Source organism: Lagopus leucura, unplaced genomic scaffold (assembly GCF_019238085.1).
Source record: "Lagopus leucura isolate 7727_CA_CO unplaced genomic scaffold, USGS_WTPT01 Super-Scaffold_100004, whole genome shotgun sequence".
Taxonomy (NCBI): domain Eukaryota; kingdom Metazoa; phylum Chordata; class Aves; order Galliformes; family Phasianidae; genus Lagopus; species Lagopus leucura.
The window spans coordinates 67518231-67528081 of NW_024962264.1; positions in this window are offsets into that span (position 1 = coordinate 67518231).

Here is a 9851-nt window from a genome sequence, read left to right on the forward strand (position 1 = left end):
GGATGGATGGATGGATGGATGGATGGATGGATGGATGGATGGATGAAATGAAGTCGTAAAAGGAAAAGAAACCCATTACTTGTAAAGGGCAAAAAGCAGGATGTTCTTCACAACCAGAGAGACTGTGGGGCCTCTTCCCTGAGGATCTCCAATATCTGCCAGGATGTGGGGCACCCTGCTCTGTGTGTCCCTGATGGGGCAGGGCTGGGACAGAGGGGCCTGGGGGGGCCTACAGCTTAAGCCAGGGTGGGATTCTACGAAATGAGTTCAACACTGCACAAAGCAAGCTCTACATGTGTAACTTTCTATAAAGCAGTTCTATTTGCCCTGGGAAATGCAGGCTCATGACCCAAAAGACCACCAAAAGCATTGTTGGGATGCAGTCCCAAATTGCACAGACTGACCCGAGGCTTCCAGGCAGCTCAGACTCATATGGAAATGTAATTGCAGAACTCTGGAAGTTGATGCTCCGGTGAGAAATACATCCAGAAACTGTAATCCAGTGAAAGACAGCTGGAGGGTAGCAGATTTCCACTGTAACCACAAAACATCAGAACTGCAGATACAGCAAAAGCTGTGAACAATCTGAAAATCTGCTTGGGCCAAGAATATTTACATCCCATTTGGGATTAGCAGACCAAATCATTCAGACCTCAGGGGCATTGGCTCAAGAATTTTTGGATTGTCAGTGTCTTGTTTGTGCTTTATCTATTCATTTATTTATTTATTTCGTCTGTTTCCTTTATTCTGAATGATTATGTCCTATCTTTTCAGCTGCCTGCTCTGGAAAGCCAATGGGACCAGATGCTTTTCTTGTCTGAAGATGCATCTGTGCCATATGCTTGTGAAAACATGCACACACAAGCTGAGGCTGCAAGGAAAAGCCCCAGAGATCCCATTCAGCAGCCAACATCCTGCATCCCCTGTATCGTTCCTAGTTAGTTTCTTTAAAGAGTCTTTCTATTCATTGATTTTATTACTTTGGTTCCTGAGTGATCCTTTCACTGAGCAGGATTGCGCTGTGCAAGATGCCATGCAATGAAAAGCAGTTTCTAGTGCAAAGAGATACAATTGCCACTCCTTTTCCAAGCCACATTCCAGGTTTGCACCAAGCTTCAAAAATTGGGTGACATTTCCAAGCGTTGTTGAGCAGGAGAGTGACAGAGTGATTGGGTCAGCATCCCAAAAGCAGAGCCGAGAACATCTCCCACCAAGGGGCCAGAAGATGCAGTGACACATGCTAAGTCCCCATCCCTTCTATCTTGCCTCAATTCCCATTTCATCACGTCGGTTGTAGCTGAGATGGACCACGTCCATCACTGCAGGAAATCCTGCACTGAGAAGGGATCACATCTGGGAGAGGAAGGAAGGCTGAGGAATGAGGCTGTCTGGGTTGAAAGCAAATATCCTGTGCCAACCATGTCATGAGTCCCATGACGTGTCCCACCAGGCTTCCCAAGCCAGGGTTCTCTTGTTCTACACCCCTCTGCTCCCTCCATAACCCCACAGAGATGCTTCCTATCATGTTCTCCCTTCATCCTGGCACAAGCCATAGGAAGTTGCCAAGACCCAGCACACTGGTGGATATGGGAGACTTGGTAAAATCCTGGCTTTGCCATAAGCCAAATGGCTTCACTGGTCACCAGTCCATCACTCCTGCCAACAGACAGCCTAAATCCATCGCCTGCTCCTCTAGCAGGAGAATGAGACGGATGTGCAGTCCAGATGCTGGCTTGCAGCTCTCCAGATGGGTTCTCAGGGTAAATGGTCAACAGAGGCAGTGGGGTGTCTTTCCACCATCCCTGAAATACAACCTGGAGTCTTACAAGCTCAACACTTGAATCCAAACACAGATGCTGAAATCAACCTCTTTTACTTCCTATCATCTCTTCGCCAGCTCCCCTGCAAACCAGCTCCCCATGCTTTGGGAAATGTTAACCTCGCCCACTGCTCATCCATCCTTCATTCATCCCTACTGCAGGACCTCCAGCCTCGCTGCACACTCCTCAAAGACTAAAAGCTCCTTGTCCCTAGAGCAGCTCAAAATATGATTTCTTCTGCTGGAAAGAGAGAACAAAAGATTTTCTGTCCTTCCCAGCAATACACAGCTCCTAGGTAGTAGGTTCTATCAATATGAACGTCAGCAAAGCATCAGTTGGACGAGATGATCTTTACTAGTCCCTTTCAGCTCGGGGTGCTGCACGGTTCTATGATCACCAGCAGGTTTAAATGCAGGTTTCTAAAGCCCTCTAGTAGCGCTGCAGAGAGCTGCTGGCAGGGAAAGAGAGCTGCTGTGCTTCTGGATACAGCCACTAGAGGATGGCAGTGTCCCAGGTCACCTGCTTCATTCTGGAAATCCCCGAGATCCAGATTTGGAATATAGGCTGTAGAGCAGATCCCAATGGCATGTGGCTCTGAGACCACTAAAAGTGCTCTAGTGGGTTACTCTGAGATTCCCATGCAGTGACGGAGCCCAAGGAGTGTGTTGGGATGCACAGGAACCCAATGATGGAATGCCATCCCCATGCCAGGGAGAGAAGAATGCAAGAGGGAGAGTCGAACTGTGCCCCAACAGTGCTGCCTGAGGTACAGCTCAAATATGTAGGAAGCATGCTTCCTCATGAGGAAGCATAGAAACTGAGCAGGGTTTGAATGAAACAACCTATATGAAAAAGCTCAGCTGTTCTTCCAAAATAAGGCTGTGGTTAAGAACGACAAAATGTGTGGCTAAATGCACAATATTTGAGGGTGGGCATGGCCACAACACGCTGCAAGTGGGTGATCATAGAATCATAGAATCATTAATGTTGGAAAGGAGCTCTAAGATCCCCTAGCCCAACCCCAACCCATCCCTACCATGTCCCTCAGTGCCACATCTTCACATTCCTTGCACACTTCCAGTGTTCAAGTGGTGACTCCACCACTTCCCTGGGCAGTGTGTTCCAATCCAGCCACACTGAGCCATGTCCCAGCATGGTGCCATGCTGGGCTGACCCCAGTGCACCCAGGTCCCTCTTGGATTGGGGAACCCCAAATGGAACGTGGTCTCGTGTTGGTCCCAGGAGCTGCTCCATAGAACTGCATCCCATCTGGGTGCCCAGACACATGGGATTATCCTGCCCTGGACATCTGCAGATCTTCAGGTGGGTCCTGTTGGATCGTTTCTCCATCCTACTGTTGGGTATGAGAGCTAAGTCCAGCCCAGGACTGCTGCTCCCTGCAATTAGATGCCCATAACACCAGTTTCAATGGGCATTGGAGAGGGATATCTGCTGGCATGCTATCTGCCTGGAGCATCCCTGAAATACTTTCCCAGTGCTAATTAAAGCCTCCGACGTAAGTTGTTTTATGTCATGAGGTTACATAACACCTGGGGGTAGTCAGAGCTTCCCACTGTGCCAAAGGCAGAGGTGGAAATAGATCCCTCAGCTGCCATCTCCACACTCACTACCTGGCACTGGAGGGCTGGAGGATCTGCTGGCTCTGGGGAGGATGTTGTGTAGCTTGCAAACAAAGTGCAGGTGACAGCAGAGTGCTATAGAGCAGACGGCCCACCCTGTGGTGCCTTCAGATGGGGACCTCAACCCGTCACCCTCATATAAACGGTGTCACCAAGCATCCAGACCCCACAGAATTCATGCCAAGGCTCAGCTTCCTCCACCCAAACAGAGTTATAAAAAGACACGGTGAGACCTGAGCTCCATCCAGTGCATTCCTTCCAACAAGAAGAGTAGGTTTTCACAAGGGACCAGGCTGAAGTTTCAGAGCTAGAGCCAAGTCTTTCTGAGTCAAAGCTCCCTCCAGGTTCGCCAACTGGATGCGATCACTCTGGTTTCATGGAAAAGGCACCTGGCCAGGAGGTGGATGAAGCATTGCTCAGAGCAAGTGCTTCTCACCCGTGTGTAAAATGGGGCCTCGGTGACACGAATGGGAACAGGTGCCTCCTCTGTCAATTGGGAATCATCCTGAAGATGCACAGCTGATGAAGCACTAGCCTACAGGGAAGCCCATGGGCAGAAGGGTGCTATGGGTCTCCTTTAAGTCCGAGAACACCTCCCTTTTATTTTGGGGGGGGGGTCAGTTCAACCAGACTGGCCTCTCCCAGTGCCTCGGGACAGCTTTGTGTTGGGCTGCAGCTCTCCCTGCCCTGTTCCTCTCCAGCTCCAGCCAAGGCTCTGCCCAGGAATATTCCTGTCTTTTGGGAAATGCAATATGTTTTTCACATCCTTCTGCTCTCTGTTCTCTATGAGATGCTCTTCTACATCTTTCCTATGGACCTAAAAGGAGCAGCTGATCTTTTCCCCTTCTATTCCCAAGGGTGGTGTGGCACAGCTTCTCCCAGTGCCCACACAGAATCACAAAGCCAGATGCCTCAAGGGAGAACAGGTCACCTTGGTGGGCAGTGCCTCAGTTTCCCCATCTATCACAAGGGGATTAGTTGATTTTCAGGATGTTGTGAGGCCTGTAAGTAAATTGAGCATCACATCAACTCAGCACCACCCAGGAAGAGAAGACACAACAGAGCCTCATATCCTCAACCAGCAAGGTGACAAGCAGAGACATCACATGGCTGGACATGCTGAGTTCCCCTATGTCCCAAACCAACTCCAGTTGCTGTGTCCCAGCTCTTCCACTCCTCTTGTTTATCCAGAGGGGTTATGCTTGGGTGCAGTGGGGTACTGATGGTGCTGGGGGCTGCAAACTCCCATTGAGACATAAGGAATACAAGGAAATGGTCTCCAGTTGTGCTAGAGGTGGCTTAGATGGGACAGTAGGAAGAATTTCTTCATGAAAAGGGTGGTGAGACATTGGAATGGGCTGCCCAGAGAAGTGGTAGAGACAAGGTCCCTTGAGACCTGTGGATGTGGCACTAAGGGGCATAGCTTAGTGGTAGACTTGCCGTGTTAGGAGATGGTTTTACTTGGTGAATTCAAGGGCCTTTTCCTACATAAATAATTCTCTGATTATAGAACCAACAAGGAAGCTGGGCTCACATCGTGTGGCAACCACCTCATAGTGGTACTGCAGGTGCAACATCACATCTCTGTGGTGCTTTAGTGCCTAGATCCAAAGTGGAGGCTCAGCAAGTGGAAAACCACCCAAAGGTGAACCATGGACCTTGACCCAGCTTGTTCTGAGCATACCAGGTAGGAGAGCAGCTGGAGCTGGACAATGCTCAGGGCAGCGACCACATCTCCTTATCCTCCAGAACCACAGAATGGCTTGGGTTGGAAGGGACCTTAAAGATCTCCCAGGTAACCCAGTGATAGAATGGCATGTAGTGACCTCGAGTTGTGCCATGGGAGGGACAGGTTGGATATTAGGAAAAATTTCTTCTCCAAAAAAGTGGTGATGCATTGGGACAGGCTGCCCAGGGAGGTGGTGGAGTCACCCCTTGTATGTGATCAAATACTGTGGAGATGTGGCACTAGGGGACATGGTCAGTGGGCACGATGGGGGTGGGCTGGGGCTGGATCTGGGGATCTTAGAGCTCTCTTCCAATCTTAATGATTCTGTGATTCTACCATCCAGCCCCAAACCCTGCTGTGAGCTGGCTGCCCCTCACCAGACCAGGCTGCCCAGCGCCCTATCCAGCTGGGCCTTAAACACCTCCAGAGATAGGGCACCCAGAGCATTCTGGACCAAAACATGAGCAAAATCTCACAAAACCACAAAGCTATGGAAAAAAAACCCACCAAGATCAACCACCCCCAGGAAGCTGAGCTGATTTACAAACCTGAAGGAACAGCATAAGAAGAAGGAATAGGGAAGATTTTTGGTTCCCCCTGCTGCAGATGGATCAGTCAGTGCCATCTGTTCTGTTTCCTTCTCCCCAGACCAGGCTCAACCTGCTGGATGGGAAGCTGGTGGTGCAGCGCTCCGAGGTGTTTACCCATGCTACGGTCTGTCAGAGCATGATGCTATCAGCAGTCACCGCCTTGCCTGTACTTGCAGCAGGTAATATGCATTCAGCACGAAGGGTGGGGACTTTCCTCCCTCCCAACTTAAAGGCAACTTCACAGAGCAGCATCTGTCTCTAATCAATGAGAGCAGACGTTTGATGGCTACTCTGCCAAATGTTTCAGGCGTGCACCCTCTGGCTGAGGGCCACTGGTAGCCATGAGAACGGGGCTGGGGATGACATTTCTTGCAGAGGCTCACAGGGATTTATTCTCCTTCCTTTTTCCCTTTTATTCTTTTTATATTTTATATATTATCTTTGTGTGTGTGTCTGGTGGAGAGCAATGCTGTGATGTCCTCAAGCTGACTAAAGGGATCAAAACCACTCTGCTCATCCCAGTGTTGTTGGATGGCCCTGCACATCCACCATTCACCCAGGGAGGTTGTGGATGCCCCATCCCTGGAGGCATTCAACAAAGCCAGGCTGGATGTGGCTCTGGGCAGCCTGATTTGGTGGTTGGTGACCCTGCACACAGCAGGGGGTTGAAACCAGATGATCGTTTTCTTTCTCAACCCAGGCCATTCTGTGATTCATTGGCACTGCCCATTGAACGAGCACCCAGCCGGCTCCTCACAGATCATAGAGTCATAGAATCACAGAGTTACAGAATCATTTCAGTTGGAAGGGATCTTTAAAAGCCCAAATCCCCTGCAATGAACAGGGACAACCACAGCTCCATCAGGTTCTCCCCACCCAGCCTGTCCTGAATGCCTCCAGAGATGGGGCCTCTACCACCTCTCTGGGCAACTTGTGCCAGTGCCTCACTACCCTTATCTTTAAAGAATTTTCCTTATATCCAGTCTAAATCTCCTCTCTTTTAGTTTGAAACCATTTCCCATCCCTAAAAAATGCTTAAACTCCTGAGTCTCAGGGGGATGCTGGTGAGGTGGATGGGGCGGCAGACCCTTCATGCACCTGGGTGTGATGCACCCATTGCTAAAACCTCAGCAGAGGTTTTGGGGGAAGCAGTGTGCGCATGTGGGACCGTCTGGGTCTGCACAGGGCTGCTTGGCCCCATTCCTAGATTGGAGCATTCCTGCCTCTGTACGGCTGATGCTCTCCAGATGTTTCGCATCGCAGCCTCGTGTAGAAACATACGAGTCCAAACAGAAAGATATGCGTACAGCCTCTGGCTCAGGAAGTCCCGAAGCAGCAAATTGCCGGAAGCTGCATGAATATAATGTGGAAAGCATTTCCCTGGCTTGGCCCTCGCCTTGCATTCCTCCCCAGCAGCTCCTTGCAGTCCCCATCAGTGTCCGGATGCTGGAAGAGACCAGTGGTGGCTGGGAGCCAGAAGGATCTCTTACCACCTTGCATGCCTCTGGGTCTGCTGCCTGAGCTGCCAATTTTCAGTGGATTTTAAGAGCTGGGACAAGGCATGGTGCACCAAAGGGTGTCCAGGTCTCATCACTCATGTGGTCCCTGTGGTGGCTGCTCCCCATCAGCGGAGGGAAGGCAGAAAGCTTTCACGGGGTATGCAAGGATCTTGTTAAGTCAAAGGAATTCCCAAGCACAGCTCGGGAAACTGCCTGCATCCCAGGAGCAAGCATTCCCTGCTCCGGAAGAAGACACTTGAAATGTTTTCCTGACATCAGCGGTGGGAAAATGTCCTTGGCAGACGTCTCTCTGTCCTGCCAGATCATGCAGATTACAAGAGGTAATGACCCCATGTTGCACCAGGGGAGGGAGGTTCAGGTTGGATGTTAGGAGAACGTTCTCCTCCAAAAGAGTGCTGATGCATTGCAACAGGCTGCCCTGGGAATGGTGCAGTCACCATCCCTAGAGGTGATCAAGGAGAGGTTTGCATTGAGTGACACGGTCCAGAGTGGCCGTGGGCATGGGCTGACGATTGCACCTGATGATCTTAGTGGTCTTTCCAACTCCGGTGATTCTATGATGATTCTAAGAAACGTGGAGATGTGGCACTGAGAGACAAGGTTACATGGATCAGCGGTTGGACTTGATAAACTCTTCCAACCTAAATGATTCAGTGATTCAACCATTCTATGATATTTCCCAGCGTGGAGGTGAATGGTGATCATTCAAATTCCCCTTTCCTATTGAAACTGGCAGCACACCGTACCACTGCTGAGTACCACAGCGTGCAGAAGGGGAGGAAGAGCCTCGGGGCTTGGGTTGCCACCCATGAGCAGGACCTGCTCCACTTGTTGGGCTGGACCTGATGCATAAATTGTGTGGATGAGTGCGTGGAGGTGGGTCAGCCGTGGGCAAACCCAGAGAAAGCAGCCTTGTCCCTGACTCACAAAGCAATTTGTGAGTCAAAGCTCTTGGTTGAACGCACCCGACCACAAGGAGGAGGGAGGAAACAAAGTCCTGCTGATGCCACAGAGGGAGTGGAGAAGAGTTCAGAGGAAGAAGCACTGAGCCATACTTCCTCAGATAGAATCTTCCCAAGAAGGAACTTCTGAAGGTCTTCTGTATCCCACCCCAGATGTGGAGATGGGGTGGGAACTCCCTAAACATCTCATCTTTGCTGTCCACGCTGCCTCTTGGTTCAGACAGCAAAGCTACCCTACAGACCTCAAGGGAAAGGAGGGAGAAGAGGAACCAAGGAGGGACCAAATGGCTGCGACATGTCCCCATGACTGGGCAGAGACAAGGTACAGGGCAGATTGGCTGTTCTTATGTCCCTTCTACCACTGTCACACACCAAGACAACCAAAGCCCATTTCTGCTGGCTAAGGTGAGCACACACCACATCACTGACAGAGGGGCTGAGATTTCAGCAGCGTAGACCTCACCCAGAACTACAGTTTGGGAAAAAAGCCCAAGGGAAACAGCCTCCTTCTCCATGCCCAAAGGTGAATCAACCACAAGGAGGGAAGGTTGAACCAAAATCTTCCCACCAGAGCTGATGTCTTCTGTTCATCCACCTTGGGTTGCATGGGTGGATGCAAGCCTAACCACAGCAAATCCAACAATGTCACCTCCTACAAGCAGCAAAGAGCCCGGCCCTGTCCCACAGCCCTGTTGTGATCCTCCGAGGCAAACCCATAGGAGCAGGAGAATTTCACGGGACAAAATCGGGTCCCATTCCCGGCTTGTCACCTCATTCCTCCTGGAAGGACAACAAGTTTTCCACCTTCCCAGGAGGCAGATCCACCCTCCCTTATCACCTCATCTCTCCACCATAAGGTCTGGGCATGCAAGCCTGCTGGATTTCAATTGCCTTCACCCATCGAGTAGGAAAAACTGGATCTTCCCATTAATAAAGAGCAGTGTGATTAGCGGGAGAAAGTGAATGCTGTGGCTTTCTCTCAATCGAGGTGATGAATCAGAGCTTGGACATGCATCCTTGCTCCCCTGGACATCCTGTTTCGGGGTGCTGCTGTCCGACAAGCACTGTCAGCCAAAGGGGAAACTGAGGCTGGAAAATGTACAAATAGGAGCTGATGAACAAAGGCAGAAGCCTTGCTGGCCTTCAAGAGGAGCACCCATGATGGCCATAGAGCTGCTCCAGACCCAGCTGCAGTCCTGAAATGCCAAAAAAAGCAGATTTTTCTCCCAAGATGTGCTGAGGACACACTGCATGCACGGTTCCAAGCTTTTCCAAGGGAGGAATGGCAGAACCTGATCTCCAGCTGCATTTGCTTCCCAAATTGATCCCAACCCTGCAGGGCCAAGGCTTGGCAGGCTCCTTACCTGGAGCACAAGCAAACAGCCACAGGCACTGCCAGCAGGTTTGGGCACACCCCTCTATGCGAGGTGAGGATTCCCACACAGCAGGAATAGGACTTCAAATTCCAAAAGTCAGCTCCTTGCATCACCATTCAGGCCGTGCCCACTGCCCTGGGCAGCCTATTCCATGCCCACCATCCTCTGGGGCAGAACCATTCCCTAACCCCCCCTAACCTGACACAACCCTGTG